Source organism: Bombina bombina, chromosome 5 (assembly GCF_027579735.1).
Source record: "Bombina bombina isolate aBomBom1 chromosome 5, aBomBom1.pri, whole genome shotgun sequence".
NCBI lineage: Eukaryota > Metazoa > Chordata > Amphibia > Anura > Bombinatoridae > Bombina > Bombina bombina.
Window position 1 is genome coordinate 371,543,089 of NC_069503.1, and position 19,892 is coordinate 371,562,980.

Genomic DNA, 19,892 nt, shown 5'->3' on the forward strand with positions numbered 1-19,892 from the left:
TGCCGAATGTATCTATCATCTGTTATTACAGATACATAGATGACATTTTCTTGGTGTGGCGAGGGGGCCTGGAGGAACTCCACAAATGGTTTGATGTGTTTAATAACACAACTGACAATGTCAAGTTTAAGATGACAGCTGACACTGCATCCATTCATTTCCTGGACTTGACAGTTTTCAAGGATTCTAACAAATTAGGAACCACATTGTATCATAAACCCACCGACCGCAACTCTATATTAAGGGCAGATAGTTGCCATCCCCCAGCCCTATTAAAGGGCATTGTAAAATCACAATGCATAAGAACAATGCGTAATAATTCGAATCCTGTAACGGGGGTCTCCCAATTGAAAGGAGTGGGTGAGAAGTTCCAGAACAGGGGCTACAAGATCCCGATAATCTATGATGCTATGGAATCTGTTTCAAGGCTAACACAGACAGAATTAATCATACCTAAACCAAAAAGGGACGCTAGTGACAAGCTCATTATGTCCACCACTTTTACTCCAGTGACAAAAAATATTGGCCAAATTCTCCGACAACACTGGCCAATTATGTCTTCAGACCCAAAACTCACATTTACCCATAACCTACGGCCTATGGTTGGGTTTAAGCGGGGAACTAATCTCAAAGACCTTCTGGTGAAAACGGACCCCAAACAGTGTTACTCAACTGGGATGAAAAGGAATATAAGGGGCTCCTATCGTTGTTTGGGCTGCACAACGTGTAATGGCCTAGTGGGTACCAAAGTTTTCCATCACCCACACACCAATCGAACATTCTCTATCCGGCACTCCATAACGTTTACCACCACTCACGTTATATATTTATTGTTTTGTCCATGTTCTTGTTTCTACATAGGGAAGACCTCTGGCACACTTCGTGAGCGTATGGCTAATCATCACCACGCCATAAGGACAGCACTTAAAAACGGCGATTCCGAACAGCCAGTAGCGCGACACTGCGCTAACAAGGGACACTCAGTATCTTCCATCCGCTATATTCTAATCGACCACATACCCCCATTAGATCGGGGTGGCGACCGGAATAAGCAACTTCTGAGATGAGAGGCCCAGTGGATGTTCAGATTAGGCACAATACAACCAGGTGGCCTGAACACCATGCCGGACTTTAAGAGCATTATGTGATCAACAACTGGGGTGCCACATACTTGGGGTATGCCAGGTGGACATGGTGGCTCCGTTTTGGCACACATTTCAGTTTCCCCTAGGTGTAGGGGCAAGTGTTGTGCGCCTAACGGCACAGTTTAGGTGGGACATCTGTCTCCACCTTCTCTGTGGAAGCCTGGTCCGCCGTGAGCCATTACCCATTGCTTTAACATGCACCACCAGTCTTAAAAACGGACACTAAAAAGTCACATCCACTTGGATAAATTCCAGAGGTGGATAGTATCTACATGAGCTTTATATGTCCATGATCCTTACTTTTTTTACCTCTTCTCATATATCCCTGCTTTGTAATTATACTTGAGGCTAGAATTCTGAAATAAGGTTACCCCCTTCACTTGATTGTTGGCACATTTTGGTCGTCGTAAGCCATTACCCCCTAATGGTCAAAATCTAATCTAATTGAAAATTGTGCTTTAACGAAAAAGCAGCCCAATAGCACAGCCCTATAATACTGTTATATATATCTACTGCTCTAATTTGATCTCCATTTGCCTGCAAATTTAGTGTAGCATTATACATGTTTAACGCCATTTTTCTGTAATATACTGGCAATACATTATAAGTCACAGCACTCACATTTGCAACATTACGTTTGTAACTTGCCATTCCAATCAATTGTACTGACAAATGGTCCAATTTTTATGTTTTATTTTTTAACTATTTAATTTTTAAATTAGTATTCTTTTTATATATACAATATGATTGTATATAATTCAGTACACGCCACTTTTGGCACTATGAAAATTGTTGTTTCATTCAGCTGGCATACTATTGTAAATGATGGCACCTTTTGGCAATCAGAATTGTTTATGATTACCATGGTTACTGTTTCTATGCCGACCGGATGTAGCAACGTTCGACAATGTATATCCATCACAATTTTCTTGGCACTTATTAGAATGTGGCACACTGTTGTTATAATAAGTCCCCCAAATTAGTATGTCACATTAATACGTTTGAAATTGTAGAGCACACTACTTTATCTTTTATTTCACGTTTTGTCTGTTGAATCCGTGAACCGGAAGTGAGGTAATACAACTTCCGGTTTCGGATAGCACTGTGGAACGCAATATGCGTTCCAAACTCGAAAAATTGGCGCACTTTTCCTTTGGAGAGACACTCAGGTTGATATGATGTAATTGATATGTAACACTATAAATGAGTTGAATTTTGTTTGTTTTGCATGCTGATGAAGGGGTTGTGAACCCCGAAAACGTTCCATTAAATTGTTTTTTTGTGGAAAAAGTCCTGAGAGTGCATTCTTTTGCTTTCTATTTCATGGTATATCATTGCACCCAGGCGAGTTGGCTACTGGTGGGCTGAACTGGAAATTGCTTACTACTATATATATATATATATATAGTAGAGCAAATGAGGTGAATCCCACGGACGGTCTCCGTGTTGCAAAGGACCCAAACAAACAGGCACACAGGTTTTTCTTTAACAGTCCGTTTTAATAAATGCAAAGAAACCAGACGTTTCAGCTCAAACACAAGCCTTTTTCAATGGTGTTCAAAACTGGAATAAATGTTTTTAACCCCTAATCTTCTGACCGGACATCGCCGGCACCTACATTATCCCTATGAACCCCTAATCTGCTGCCCCTAACATCGCCGACACCTATATTATATTTATTACCCCCTAATCTGCCCCCCCACCTCGCCGCCACCTACCTACACTTATTAACCCCTAATCTGCCCTCCCTAACATCGCCGCCACCTACCTACAAATATTAACCCCCTAATCTGCCGCCCCCAACGTCGCCTCTACTATGATAAATTTATTAACCCCTAAACCTAAGTCTAACCCTATCCCTAACACCCCCTAAGTTAAATATAATTTAAATAAGACTAAATAAATTTACTATAATTAAATAAATGATTCCTATTTAAAACTAAATACTTACCTATCAAATAAACCCTAATATAGCTACAATATAACTAATAGTAACATTGTAGCTATTTTAGGGTTTATATTTATTTTACAGGCAACTTTGTATTTATTTTAACTAGGTAGAATAGCTATTAAATAGTTAATAACTATTTAATAGCTACCTAGTTAAAATAATTACAAAATTACCTATAAAATAAATCCTAACCTAAGTTACAATTACACCTAACACTACACTATCAATAAATTAATTAAATAAATTACCTACAATTATCTAAACTAAAATAAAATTAAATAAACTAAACTATAGTACAAAACAAACAAACACTAAATTACAAAAAATAAAAAAATATTACAAGACTTTTAATCTAATTACACCTAATCTAAGCCCCCTAATAAAATAAAAAAGCCTGGGGCATGTCCAAGTTGCGGCCATGATCAGTCGCATTATCTGAGGCTCCTCATGTGTGAACTATAATCGGCCAATTATCTGCTCAATCTTAGACTTCTTCCACATACTATCACAAATTGAGTAGAGCAAGTGATGGGGTACCAAACGATCCTAACTATCCTACGCTAAATGCTACAAGACCCAGAGTTGATCGGCTTGTCACCAGAAGGCCGCCTTTCAATGTTGATCCAGCATCCCCTCCAAGGCATCAGATGGTCCTGCTGGCCATGAGCTGAATACGTTTTTCACTCCAGAGTGCTACAAACTCCCAGAGGGGACCACATGTACGACCAGTGCTGTGGTATTTCAAGTATACTTGGACCTCCTGAGCATCTAACAAATCTGCTGACACTACGGAACGCTAGGCCCGACCTCAGGTTATTAAAATGGCCGCAACTGACCTGGAAACAGACACGATACTCGATCCATCTGACCGATCCTTAACAGCTCTTAAACACAGCCTGTCTCAGCTTATCAGATTAGTTTCCAAAAGCCTACTGATCTCTGAGAGGGCTGACGAAGGTCGACAATATCAGAGCGCTGGGTCTGTGGATACCGGGAGGCGCATGAAGTCAGCGCTGCCGCTACCTCACAGGAGACACCAGACACTGCAGACAGCACAACCCTTACAAAACCCAAAGGTAGACAATTCCAGAAGACGTGGCCCCCTCCTACATGGCCCCTCATTCCACGGGATGTCAGCTAAGCCAAGGAGAGATTCTGCTGCGGCCCCAAGAAGGCGCCCATTGGGTGCGGTGCGGACACTTCCTAAAGCAAACAAACCAAGCCGCAAGGCAGTGAGTATATGGGAGCTATATGACAGAGCCGGGAGACCTCAAACCTTTATCTTCTGGAGACCTACACAGGCGGAGGAGCTTCACACCGGAGCCCTATGCTTACCAGTACTGCCGTTATTGCCAATTATCTCTACACAGAGTGGATAGTGCCGGAGTCCGGGCTGCCTTTCAGATGTGAGGTCAGCAAGACAGGTGTTTGCTGATTTTTACCGTAGACCCCTTTAGTAGTTCCTTAGTATACATGACCGGAATTGCCCTGATCATTATTCTTCAGATTGAACTATCTACTCCAGCTTTTATAGACTTTTCAACTTTTAATCCACAATCTGAGACCCTCACCAAAATGATGCTGTTAAGCTGGCTCTGCAAACGTTTACATAAGAGAGTTTAAACCTAGACTCCGAGCTTGATCCAGCTAAGGGACTGTACATAAACCCCCTTGCACACTTTTTTGTTGTTTATGGATATGGTGCATGCACTATTATAAGGTTTGAAAGGCCGGTATACATTTAACTTGGCGAGCAATGTTTTGTCATCAGCAGACAATGTTATAAAATGTCCTGCGCTGTTTCTGATAGATTCAAGTATTGCTTAGCTCTCAAATACTGTCTTCAGATTAGACGCTGACAATATAATGATATTAAAGGGACACTGTACCCAAATTTTTTCTTTTGGAATTCAGAAAGAGCATGTAATTTTAAGCAACTTTCTAATTTACTCCTATTATCAATTTTTCTTTGTTCTCTTGCTATCATTATTTGAAAAAGAAGGCATCTAAGCTTTTTTTGGTTTCAGTACTCTGGGCAGCACTTTTTTATTGGTGGATGAATTTATCCACCAATCAGCAAGGACAACCCAGGTTGTTCACCAAAAATGGGCCGGCATCTAAACTTACATTCTTGCATTTCAAATAAAGATACCAAGAGAATGAAGAAAATGTGATAATAGGAGTAAATTAGAAAGTTGCTTAAAATTTCATGCTCAATCTGAATCACAAAAGAATTTTTTTGGGTACAGTGTCCCTTTAAGTATTATAGTATACAAAGAAAGTTTTAGGATAGCTTTTTTTCCTCCATACACATCTGGCTTTAGCCCAGTAAGAATGTAGTGCCCGGGCTCTTATGCACCACCCTAAAGTGTTCCTTATGTCTATTTTTATGCATCACGCTATAATGTGTTGTACTATATATAGATTGCTTACTATAAATGCCATCACTTCTTGCTCTCTTATCTCTAACCACACAATCTAGTCTCCTCTAACTTAGTTTAGTTTACTCTTAGAACACCAAAAACAGAATATGAGGTGAGGGATATAATTCATACCGCAAGAGAAGGAGATACTTATGCATGGTGCAGAACCAGAATAGGTTAAAATTCACACAGCTTTGTAATAAATCTGTCATATCTTTAGCAGTGACAGCCACTTGAACTTATAATGAGGGCAGAGCCTGACATTTGCGAAGACATCTCATGCTACTGAATGTTACTGGTCTCTAAAGTTGTATATCTGGGTTATTAATTTTTTTCTTTATATTAGGCTATAGTAGGCTACTGAGATTCCATAATGGACTCTACTCATTGTCACATGTAGACGTGCAGCTTAGATAACAGTTATTGCGTTTTCATAAGATATATGCTCTGCTAGGCAGATCTTGCAGGGGGGACCCAGTCAACTGGCAGTAAGAGATCTGTTTAAATACCCAAATGGCTAATGTATTCACTCATAGAACTGCTTAATCACTCACAACTACCTTTTACTGACGTTATCACTCTAATTGTTTATGAACCCTCATTGCTTTGTTTGTATCTCCAAGCTTTACATTTCCTTATTTTCATGCGAGTCCCTTGTTATTTGTGTGTGATGAATGCCGAATCTTTGAATTACACTGTATTGTTCACAGTCTGAGATTTTGCACTTGCCATAAGTGTGGTTACTGGAGACAGTATTTCATTGGATAGGGGAGCCTCTGCTATTACATCTTATTAAGTAATTATACTCTGCACAGGTTGAAATGATATTAGAAAAACAATCCTATCATATGCTGTACTTAATCTCACCAGTGAAATAATTATTTACCCAGTAACTATGTGTTATCCAGCTTTAGTTTAATCATATTCCTTCATACACCCTAACTACAAATACTATATCCAGATATACAGTATATTTTATTAGCTCTATATTTCATTTATATTGATGCATAAGCTCGTATCAGCCTAAAGTTTGCATTTAAAGGACCAAGTTTAACCTTTTAGAAATGCATAATACTCAATTAAGAGACTATATGAAAATTTCCATAGGACATCATATAGAATGTGTCTGTTCAATATATTTCTGAATAGGGTCTCTATCTCCATGATATCACCACTATCTGAGGTCTATACTGTCTGATGTATTTGGTCCTTAGGAGAGAACACCTTGGACCATAGATCTGCTATATTTGATATTAAATACCATATCCATTTGTTGAATGTGGAGTAGTAGATTAATGAGATATTAAATTTAAGCCTACTTCATACACTGCAAGCTATTATTATTAGCCCCTATAGAATTTTTAAAGTATGTTGGATAATACTTTTGGTGATTACTAATTAATAGGTAAGGTACTCCTTTATATAGGCTAACTGCAAAATATCTAGCATACTTGGCTACAGCTTAGTCATTATATTTCTCATCCTTTGGTACCTCCTACCACCTCTCAAAAGTATTCCCAATAAGCCCCAGAGGTCACTTTATCTTAGCCCCTTATGCTCTCACATTTGTTTTGTATACTATTCATTATTAGCTCCAGAAAACGACCTGATGTAAATATCCTAGAATATGCAGCTCCAGCCCAGTCCTTATACTCCTTAACTCTCTTTATGGCTCCTCCAGTAGATTAACTTCCAAGACCTTATAACTAGAACCATTCAACCTTATACAGGCCCTATATATTCCTTTATGGCCAGACTTATTTACATTCTAAGATGTTCTCAGCTGTTCATAAAACCTGACCCAGCATTGATCATTGTATTTTTCCTTTAGATCCTTAGATCCCTAAGTTGAAATTAGTAGGACACGCCCCCCATTCGTCCATTATTATACAAGTGGCTCTTGCCCACTGCATACCCCCCCTGATATTTTACACAATAATAATCCTAAGCAACTACCATTAGATATAGCGATTACGATATACATGGTCCTAGAGTGACCAACATAGTAGTTGCTTGGCATTTATATACTAAAAGAAAAATGAGGTTCCATTTATGATTGTCTAGTTCTCCTGCTGTTTTCTCTTCTAATTTAGATATTTAATGTTATAAAGAATAGATGGGCTTACACTTTTCATACACAGGTAAATATTCTCTCTTTATTGCTCTATAAGTAATTGAGATATATGGAGCTCCTGAACCATATTTGTGAAGTTATATACTAGTTAATTATTACTCAGCCTAGATCTCTTCAGGTCTTTAATCCTCTGGTTTGCTATATAGTAACTTGCAAAAATACATTTACCTGTATGTATTAATGTTCTTATATGAGAAGTCAATGTATATTCCTTTATTATATGTCTGACAAACTCTGTATTCTCCTTAATGTTGTTTCACATAACCTCAATAAAAAACTATTTAAAAAAAAAAAAAAAAAAAAAAAGCCCCCCAAAATAATAAAATGCCCTACCCTATACTAAATTACTAAAGTAATCAGCTCTTTTACCAGCCCTTAAAAGGGCTTTTTCCGGGGCATTGCCCCAAAGTAATCAGCTCTTTTACCTGTAAAATAAAATACAAGACCCCCCCAACATTACAACCCACCACCCACACACCCCTACTCTAAAACCCACCCGATCCCCCCTTAAATAAACCTAACACTACCCCCCTGAAGATCACCCTACCTTGAGCCTTCTTCACCCAACCGGGCCGAACTCTTCATCCGATGCGGGCACAAGTGGTCCTCCAGCCGGGCAGAAGTCTTCATCCTAGAAGAGGACATCCAGACCGGCAGACATCTTCATCCAAGCGGCATCTTCTATCTTCATCCTTCCGGCGATGAGCGACTCCATCTTGAAGATCTCCGGCGTGGAACATCCAACTCTACCAACAACTACCCGATGAATGACTGGTCCTTTAAATGACGTCATCCAAGATGGCGTCCCTCGAATTCCGATTGGCTGATTGGATTCTGTCAGCCAATCGGAATTAAGGTAGGAAAAATCCAATTGGTTTTGAACTCGCATTCTATTGGCTGATCCAATCAGCCAATCGGATTGAACTTCAATCCGATTGGCTGATTACATCAGCCAATCGGATTTTTCCAACCTTAATTCCGATTGGGTGATAGAATCCTATCAGTCAATCGGAATTCGAGGGACGCCATCTTGGATGACATCATTTAAAGGACCAGTCATTCATCGGGTAGTCGTCGGTAGAGCTGGATGTTCCGCGCCGGAGGTCTTCAAGATGGAGCCGCTCATCGCCGGAAGGATGAAGATAGAAGATGCCGCTTGGATGAAGATGTCTACCGGTCCGGATGTCCTCTTCTGGATAGGATGAAGACTTCTGCCCGGCTGGAGGATCACTTGTGCCCACATCAGATGAAGGGTTCGGCCCGGTTGGGTGAAGACGGTTCAAGGTAGTGTGATCTTCAGGGGGGTAGTGTTAGGTTTATTTAAGTGGGGATCGGGTGGGTTTTAGAGTAGGGGTATGTGGGTGGTGGGTTGTAATGTTGGGGGGGTCTTATATTTTATTTTACAGGTAAAAGAGCTGATTACTTTGGGGCAATGCCCTGCAAAAAGCCCTTTTAAGGGCTGGTAAAAGAGCTGATTACTTTGGTAATTTAGTATAGGGTATGGCATATTATTATTTTGGGGGCTTTTTTATTTTTTTAGGGGGCTTAGATTAGGTGTAATTAGATTAAAATCCTTGTAATATTTTTTTATTTTTTGTAATTTAGTGTTTTTTTTTTTGTACTATAGTTTAGTTTAATTTTATTTTAGATAATTGTAGGTAATTTATTTAATTAATTTATTGATAGTGTAGTGTTAGGTGTAATTGTAACTTAGGTTAGGATTTATTTTACAGGTCATTTTGTAATTATTTTAACTAGGTAGCTATTAAATAGTTATTAACTATTTAATAGCTATTGTACCTAGTTAAAATAAATGCAAAGTTGCCTGTAAAATAAATATAAACCCTAAAATAGCTACAATGTAACTATTAGTTATATTGTAGCTATATTAGGGTTTATTTAATAGGTAAGTATTTAGTTTTAAATCAGAATAATTTATTTAATTATAGTAAATTTATTTAGTTTTATTTATATTATATTTAACTTAGGGGGTGTTAGGGTTAGACTTAAGTTTAGGGGTTAATAACTTTACTATAGTAGCGGGGACGTTGGGGGCGGCAGATTAGGGTTTAATAATTGTAGGTAGGTGGCGGCGATGTTAGGGAGGGCAGATTAGGGGTAATAAAATTTATTACAGTGTTTGCGAGACAGGAGTGCAGCGGTTTAGGGGTTAATACATTTTTTATAGTGGCGGCTATGTCCGGTCGGCAGATATGGGGTTAATAAGTGTAGGTAGGTGGCGGCGACGTTGGGGGGGGGGCAGATTAGGGGTTAATAAATAATTAATAAATATAATGTAGGTGTCGGCAATGTTAGACACTATGAACAACAAAGATTAAGTTTCCAGCGCCTAAAATAATTAATATACCTGCTTCACTATAAGGAAGATCCCCTATCAGATCTGGTGAATAGTTACTGTAAAAAGTGTATATAGGAGCGCCTACAGGCTAAGGTATATCACACTGTATATCACAGGGCTTAAACCCCATAGGCTTTTTTGTTTAGTGCACTTTGTTTTTCTTTTTCAGGATTTGTTTGTACAGTGTTCATTTGGATTATCACATTCCCAGGATTTTTGGCCACTTCGGACCCTATCGAGGGACATCAACAATTGGACTTTATTTGACTTTTATTCATTTAGGATTTTTTCCATCACATATATATAATGTTTGTAAAGTTCTGTATTTGACCTTATTGTATTGTTAGCCACTGCACATTAAGGAATTTTAGGATATTTCCCCTTGGGGTAATTGATTTCACCAGTCACTAGAGATTTCACGTCATTTATTTGTTATTTTTATTATTATTATTATTGTTGTTTTTAAGTACCGCTAGGAAAGCGGAAAAGTGACACTAGAACATACCGGTATTGTTCAAATTAGGATAGGATCACGTAGAGTGGGTTCATGCACATTTTGTTAGGATTCATAAATTTGTTAGGATTCACACAACTGATTAAGCACTGATTATTTGCATATTGTGATTTTATGTTTCGTTTTCTCTGATACAATGGACACAATTTGAGTGTTTTTATCCACTGTTTTCACCAATAGATATCATCCCACCTTTTGGATCAATAACAGTTATTATTTTCAATTATTGTACTATTCTCAACTAGACCACCTGTGAATCTAGTCGCATTCAATATTGTCCAAAATTTGTCAATATGATATTTGATTTCTGCCATTAGTCTTTTTTCCTTGAGTCTTTTTTCCTTTATCTTCTATATCCTTATTCTACGTATACAAATTTTAGATTTATTACCATTCATGGTCCTTTAAGGATCGACACTATCCATCTGTGGAAATAGTGTATCCTTAATCTGTAGCCAACAAGCTCAGATATTTGATATTTTATAATATATCAACATTACATCGAGATTTTTATTAGTGTGTTCTATTGCATTAATTATTGTATTTGTTATTCCATTGTATTATCCACATTGTGACATCATTGGCACATATAAGATGATTGTTTATTACCCTATTGATTAAAACGATTTTAACGAAGTATTTGGTCAGGATTGTTTTATCTGTTTTAGCTATCCCTCCCATCACTCATTGCCCACATTTAAGCCCGGCAATGTTAGGGACTGCAGATTAGGGGTTCCTAGGGATAATGTAGTTGGCGGCGGTGTCCGGAGCTGCAGATTAGGGGTTAATAACATTATGCAGGTGTCAGCAATAGCGGGGGCGGAAGATTAGAGGTTAATAAGTGTAAGGTTAGGGGTGTTTAGACTCGGGGTTCATGTTAGGATGTTAGTTGTAGACTTAGAAAGTGTTTCCCCATAGGAAACAATGGGGCTGCGTTAGGAGCTGAATGCTGCTTTTTTGCAGGTGTTAGGTTTTTTTCAGCCAGCTCAGCCCCATTGTTTCCTATGGGGATATAGTGCACAAGCATGTTTTTCCAGTTTACCGCTACCGTAAGCAACGCTGGTATTGAGGGTTGAAGTGGAGCTAAATTTGGCTCAAAGCTCACTTTTCTGAGGCTAACGCAGCCATTCAGAAAACTCGTAATACCAGCGTTGTCTTAAGGGTGCACTGGAAAAAAAAGGCTTGTTAGCACCGCACGGCTTTACCGACAAAACTCTAAATCTAGCGGAATGTTTGTAGCCATTGCTAATCACTAACGGTTAGACTCATTGTCTAACTCCACATACTTTCCATGTAGGATTCTCCCCCACATGTGGCAATGAGCAATGTCCACGCATTGAAATATTTTAGTCTTTAATGTTTCTTTTTGGGCTGCATTATGCAATGCCAGCTATAGCAATATAGTTATATTTATTGCCTATATTCAATGTTTTCATTAAACTTGTCAGTCAAATATTTTTTTTCTACTCTCAAAAATTCACAATAATTTGAACCATTTATCAAATTGCTTCCTTATGCTTTGTGTTGATACTATTAAAGTGTTTGATAGATATTGCTAAAATGGCCCAAATGGGACTAAATGTAGGCCTGGTTTATTTGAAATTAGAGCATTGTACTTTGCAGACAAAGCAGATTTACCCACATCTGACCCCTGACCCTGAATCCCCTCTGTCCACTACATATTCACATCAGGCCCTGACCCTGCAGCCACACATACAAATCATACACTCTGGCACTTCACCTCCTTTCTCTACCCTCGCTACTACTTTGTTAGATCATGTTCCTAACAGCCATACATTGGCGAACTATAAAGATATGATATGATGTAATATTATTGTTTGGATGCTTTTTTCTTAGGCAGTGAGCAATATAACTGCTCGAGATTTAGTATATATTCATGACTATCATAAGTCTACTGCTAGACACCATATATTTATACGTAGCTATATAACTCTCTGCTTTAGCAAGTGTTGCTTTATTTAACATCCACTTAATGGGAGACTGAACCCAAATTTTTTCTTTCGTGATTAAAATAGAGAATGCAATTTTAAGCAACTTTCTAACTTACTCCTATCAGCAAATTTTCTTCATTCTCTTGGTATCTTTATTTGAAAAGCAAGAATGTAAGTTTAGATGCCGGCACATTTTTGGTGACCAACCTGGGTTGTTCTTGCTGATTGGTGGATAAATTCACCCACCAATAAACAAGTGCTGTCAATGGCGTTGAACCAAAAATTGGCTGGCTCCTTACCTTAGATGCCTTCTTTTTCGCATAAAGATAGCAAGAGAACGAAGAAAAATTGATAATAGGAGTAAATTTGAAAGTTGCTTAAAAATGCTCTATCTGAATCACGAAATAAAAAATTTGGGTTCAGTGTCCCTTTAAACTATTGTGTACTTAAAGCGATGGATATAGCTGTTACATTAATCACAGTCACCTAGATTACGAGTTTTGCGTTGCCGCTTTTAACACTGAAAAATGACCCCAACATCGCTGCCACTATAATAAAGTTATTAACCCCTATTCCGCTGTTCCCCGACATCGCCGTCACTAAAAAGTTATTAACCTCTAAACCTCCGGCCTCCCACATCTCCGCCACTAAATAAACCTATTACCCCTAAACCCTGGCCCCCCACATGGCAAAACACTAAATTAAACTAATAACCCCTAAACCTAACACCCCCGAACTTTAAATTAAAATTACAATATAACTCTATTTAAATAAATAAAAACTTACCTGTGAAATAAATATAAACCTAACATTAAACTATAAATTAACCTAACATAACTATTCTAATAAAATAAAAAATGCTACCAATTAAAATATCTAAATTAAAAACCTAACACTAAGAAAAAAATTAAAAATCTAAATTACAACTAAAAAATAACAAATCCTATGAAAAATGTAAAAAGTCTAAATTTACCAAAAATAATTAACACTAAAATCACGAGAGAAAAACCCCCCACTAAGATTACAAAAAAACAAAATTATCAAAAATAAAAACAATTACACCTAATCTAATAGCCAGATAAAAATAAAAAAGCCCCCCAAAATAACCCCCCCCCCCGCCTACAATAAACTACCAATAGCCATTAAAAGAGCCTTTTGTAGGGCATTGCCTTAAATTAAGCAGCTCTTTTACCTGTAAAAAAAATACAATGTCCGCCCAACAGTAAAACCCACCACCCAACCAACCCCCCAAAATAAAAATAAAAAAACTAAGCTACCCATTGCCCTTAAAGGGACATTTGTATGGGCATTGCCCTTAAAAGGACATTTAGCTCTTTTGCATTACCCTTAAAAGGGCATTTAGCTCTTTTTTCAAAGCCCAAAGCCCTAATCTAAAAAAAAAACCCACCCAAAAATTGTTTTAAAAAACCTAAAACTACGCTGCATCCAGGTGGATTCCGAAAATGGCAGCGTGGTGGTGGATTCTTTCCCGCACAAAGTATTAAGAAAAAAAAAACATAACCACCCGCACGAAGTATTAACAAAAAAAACAAACCCTTAAACCGCCAACCCCCCACAACGCAAAGTAAATAAATTACAAAATTAAACCCTAAACCGCCAAACTCTAGAATGCCAACTACCTATTTATACTATTAAACCCTAAACCGCCAACCCCCCATATCGCAATAAACCTAATTAACCGATCAACCACTAAACCACCAAACCCCCACATTGCAATAAACCTAATTAACCTATTAACTCCTAAACCGCCAGCCCCCACAACTCAAATAACTAATATAATTACTAAGCCCCCTAACCTAACACCCCCTAAATTAACCCCAATTACATAAACTAAGTTACAATTAAAATAGAAAATCCTAATATTAATTTAAAAATAAAACCTAACCTTAAATTACAAAAAAATTATCTAAAATTACAAAAAATAAAAAAGTCTAAAATTACAGAAAAAAATAAACAAAATTATCAAAAATAAAAAAAAACTAAAGCACCAATAGCCCTTAAAAGGGCATTTTGTAGGGCATTGCCCTTAGTTAAACAGCCCTTTTACATTTAAAAAAATACTAAGTTCCCCCTAACAGTAAAATCCCCACACCCACCAAACACCCCAATATATAAAAATACCTAACACTAAAAAAAAAACTAAACTACCCATTGCCCCTAAAGGGGCATTTGTATGGGCATTGCCCTTAAAAGGTCATTCAGCTCTTTTACTGTCCTTAAAAGGGCATTTAGCTTTTTTACAAGCCCATTAAATCCCTAATCTTAAAAATAAAAAAAAATAAAAATAAAAGCTTAAGTCTAACCCCCAAATAGGTACTCACCATTCCTGAAGTCTGGCAGAGAAGGTTTTCTTCCAGGCGATGAAGTCTTCATGGAGGCGGCGATATCTTCTTCCAGCTTGGCGACCTCTTCTATCTTCATCCAGGACCAAGCAAGCACGAAATGGAGGTGACCGTGGAACAGAAGACCGGGGACCGCGGAGCCATTGAGCGGGGAGATCCTCTTCGTACGATCGTCGCCGTACACTGAAGATGGAATGCAAGGTACCCGTTTAAAAATGGGATACCTTGCATTGAGAGCTACTGAAATCTTATTGGCTGATTTGAACAGCCAATAGGATTTCAGTAGCTCTAATCCTATTGGCTGATTTCAAAATTTCAGCCAATAGGAATGCAAGGTACTCCAAATCGAATGCGGTACCTGCCATTCAATTTTTAGTGTACGATGGAGATCAGATGAAGAGGAGCCCCTCCATGCCGCTGAGGACCGTCGCTCCAGATCCGCGCATCAGGGAAGACTGCTTCGCACCTCTGTTACGTGCCGCCTTCACTCCGGATGAAGATAGAAGATGATGGAGCCGCCTGGAAAAAGACCTTCACCGCTGGACTTCAGGAACGGTGAGTACCTATTTGGGGCCTAGTTTTAGGCTTTTTTTTTTATTTTTTGGGGTGGCTTTTTTTAGATTAGGGTTTTTGAGGCTGTAAAAGAGCTGATTGTCCTTTTAAGGGCAGTAAAAGAGCTGAATGCCCTTTTAAGGGCAATGCCCATACAAATGCCCCTTTAGGGGCAATGGGTGGCTTAGGTTTTTTTAGACTTATTTTTTTTTTGTTGGGGGGGGTGTTTGGGGGGGTTAACTGTTAGTGGGTAATTGTTATTTTTTTTATTAAAATACCTATTTAACTTAGGGCAATGCCCTACAAAAGGCCCTTTTAAGGGCTATTGGTAGTTTAGTATTATATTGGGGGGGGTTCCAAAGGACTTTACCCTTCATGGGGTAATATTTATTATGTATAATATGAATTGTGTATTTTAATCTATTGATTTTAGCAGTTTAGCATTTTTTATCATCATTTGATTGTTTTTTATTCTGCAGTGTATTTATATTTATTTTTTAACAATTATTATTTAAACCTAATAGGTCCATATCTACTACCTTCCTAGTTGCGCTGTTAATACTTTAGATTGTTTTAGATTTTTGTAGTGTGTTTCGTAGGACAGCAGCAATATGGAAGAAGTAGTAGAGATTATGCAGTCTGAAGATGAATTTAAAGGGGAATACATTAGAAATAGACAAAGAAGAGTTAATTTGCTTAATGATAACAACATTGAAGGTGAAGATCCCCATAACCTGTTTAGACAACTAGATAAATTACTTACCCAGGACACCAAAGAGTGGCAAGATTTAATTCTACTAGATGATTATATTTTACATGATATTATTCCAAGTGGGTTGAGAATAAATAAATACCCTGCTTTTAATTTGGATGAAATAGAATTTATTACAGAGTGGGATAGTGCACTACATTCATGTTCTATGACATTAATCAAAATACTAGTAAAATACAGAGAATTTAAAGGGACATTAAACCCAAATTTTTTCTTTCATGCTTCAGATAGAGAATACCATTTTAAACAACTTTCTAATTTACTTCTATTATCTAACTTGCTTAATTCTCTTGATATTCTTTCCTAAAAAGCATATCTAGATAGGCTCAGTAGCTTCTGATTGGTGGCTGCACATAGATGCCTTATCTGATTGGCTCACCTGTGTGCATTGCTATTTCTTTAACTAAGGATATCTAAAGAATGAAGCAAATTAGATAATAGAAGTAAATTGGAATGTTGTTTAAAATTGTATTCTCTGTCTGAATTATGAAAGAAAATTTTTGGGTTTAATATCCCTTTAAGTTAGAAAAAATTAAGAATGAAATTAAAGAATTAACTCAGAAAATCAATCCTTTTAAAGAGACTGAAAAATGGAAAAAGATTAATGGTGACATTATGACTAGAATTGAGACATTGGAGAAAGACCTAACAGTCCATAAAACCTTAAAACTCAAAAGAGACCAAGATGATTACAAAAACGATAGAATTCATAATAGAAACCCCAAAGGATGGAGGGATAATAGAAAAGTAAGTCATCCCCAGGCTAAAGACCCTCCCAGTGGCGTCACTAGGGGGGTGCGGGCCGCACCTGAGTGACACCCTCCAGGGGTTGACACCACAAAATTTTTTTTTTTTTTTTTTACATTTTATTGAAATTCAAAGAAATACAATGTTGAGATGCATAGACTATTTTATTAGAGGCTGGCATTTGTGAACATTAGTGGGACTGGGAAAGTTGTAGACACACAATTTTTTTGCCCCTTGAGCCAGTGCTGCAATTTCAACAAATAGTTTTCCCGGCTGCTTTTGCTTGTTTGTACTTTGCTCCTCCCCTGCCCAATTTCACTATGAATGTTGTTGGTGTGCCGTGGGGCTTGCAAAGTTGCACTGCTAGCCTAAACCTGCCTGCCTATCTGTGCTCACTGCTCAGTGACATGCGGCCCAGGGCTGTGCACTGACAGACTTGGAACAGAGTCAGAGAGCAGAATTTTGATAGTTTGCACGCCTAAACCTTTTCTTCAGTGATTTATTTTAGAGTGCTCTGTTTATCTTTCATTTGATGCTCTGCTGAGCCAGAGAGCAGCTCTAGGCATGAGCTTTATAATTAATGCAGTGCAGTTTACATATTTTGTAAGTGTGTGTCTGAGTTTTTGTGTGTCTCAGTGTTTTTGTGTGTGTTTTTGTGTGTGTGTCTCAGTGTGTTTCCGAGTGTTTGTGTGTGCATCTGAGTATGTTTTTAAGTGTGTCTGAGTGTTTGTATGTGTGTTTGCCTGTGTTTTTGTGTGTGTCTGCTTTCTGACTTACCACACCGGGTGACACCAAACCTAGTGACGCCACTGGACCCTCCCTATAAAAGGGAAGAGAATAAAACTAATAGGAAGGGGAAATCTATCCCATATAAGGGAAATAATAATTACATAAGTAATAATAACAGAGGGGATATAGACAATATGGGAACAAGAAAGGAATATGGGGTGGAGGTAAATAATCGATACCAGGTTTTGAGTGAATCTTCCTTACCCCCTAGATGGAATGAACAGGGAGCAAAACCTAAATCCCAAATTTATCATAGAAGAGAACATAATAATTATGCAATAACTCTGCACCAAAAGAACAGAACTCTCACCCTCATAAATATGCATATCCCTCTTCTTCTTCGTTTTTATGGAGGGAGAGGCCTCAACAGACATGGCTTCAGAAAGCACAATACAATCATTACCAACAAGGGAAACAATGGGAACAACATCCAGATTATTACCCACAAGACAAGAGAGAGGAGAGGAAACAGGGTATAAAAAGAAGATGGGAACAAGACGAGGATCCAGAGCAGGGACAAGAGTTAGAGAATGTAAGATCAAGAGGCAGGTATTAGAGCAGGAGAAAAAAGGATGTTTTTAATTTATCAAAGAGACTACTCTCAGACAATGAATATAGGTTATTAGGGAAAGGACTTAAATTTACTCCTCACAGTCTACCTAATAGTTTTGAGATGTTTATAGATTTACAAAAGTACATCCGAAAACTAACAGTACAACGTTATTTCTTGAAAAGTAATTTAACGAATGATAAGAGATACCCCTCAATTACTATCAGGAGAAAGTGATTTTAAGACTTTAAGTACACTTGTTAGTTTAAATGAAGAAGGTAAATCCAATACACAGGTTTCAGAAGTACATCTAGATAATGAGGAGTTGCTTAATCTCAGTATATATGAGGATGAAATCCCTATTAAACACAGTCATTTTAAAAAGCCATCCAGTTTTAATCCTATATTTGCACAGGGTAATTATATCCCAGTATTTAATGAAATTGTAAAGGAAGAATTTAAGAGTTATTTTGAAACCCAAAAAAGAAAAGGTAACTTCAAATATAGGTGTAATCTAACCCATCAAGAAAGAAAGGCACTTGATTATCTCGAAACAGATTTATCTATAACTATCAGGCAAGCGGACAAGGGGGGGGGGGTATTGTTATCCAAGACCGAGACGTCTATTTGAAGGAAGCATATAGACTATTAAGTTGTCAAAATACATATAAAAAATTGGACAAAGACCCATCCCCGCAATACAGCCTAGAATTACATGCCTTTGTGCTTAAAGGAAGGGAGGATGTTATTTTGACCAATGAGGAGGCTAACTTCATCCTGATTTCTTGTCCTTCTGTACCTTTGTTTTATCACCTACCAAAGGTGCACAAGGACAAGGCAAACCCACAGGGGAGACCCATAGTGTCCGGGGTGGGCTCTCTAACTAGCAACCTCTCATGCTACCTTGATTGGTTTTTACAACCGATTGTCAGGGAAACTAAATCTTACCTGAAGGACACCACCAAAACTATACAATTATTTGAAGGTATGGCTTGGGAGGATGATCTTATATGGATATCCTGTGATGTCACTTTGCTGTACACGAATATACCGCATGTACTGGGAGTGAGGGCATTTGAAGACGTTTTTGATAAATTTAGTGATTTACCCTCAGTTCAAGTGAAATTCCTAGCGAAAGGGATTGAATTTATTTTATTCCACAATTTTTTCACCTTTGAAAATAAATTTTATCAGCAAACGCAGGGAACGCAGATGGGTACACCCATGGCCCCTTCCTATGCTAATATTTATATGGCTGCTTTCGAAGAGTTGTACATGTGGAATAATAATCCTTACAAGGAGAATGTATTGATGTACCGGCAGTACATCGATGACATTCTCATGGTGTGGAAGGGAAGTGATATAGAGGCTTTGGAGTTTATTAAGTATTTAAATAATAATACATACAACTTAGAATTTACTAGCAAATTACATAAGAGTGAAATTGAATTCCTGGAACTAGTATTGTTTATTGATCAAACTACTAAGAAGACAGCAGTTAAGAACTTTAAAAATGATATAGACAGCAATGGCTTTCTGGATGCAGGGAGCGGGCATTTACCCCAATGGAAAAAGAACATACCTTTTGGCCAATTCCTTAGAATTCGTAGAAATTGCACAAATATAGAAGATTTCGAAGTA

The 19,892-nt window shown here is 37.8% G+C and overlaps 1 protein-coding gene across 1 annotated transcript in view; it reads left to right on the forward strand.

Moving 5' to 3' along the window:
• The window catches only part of CHN2 (chimerin 2), a 964,914-nt gene that overhangs the window by 652,886 nt on the left and 292,136 nt on the right, over window positions 1-19,892 (forward strand). The gene's annotated exons all lie outside the window — the stretch shown is intronic.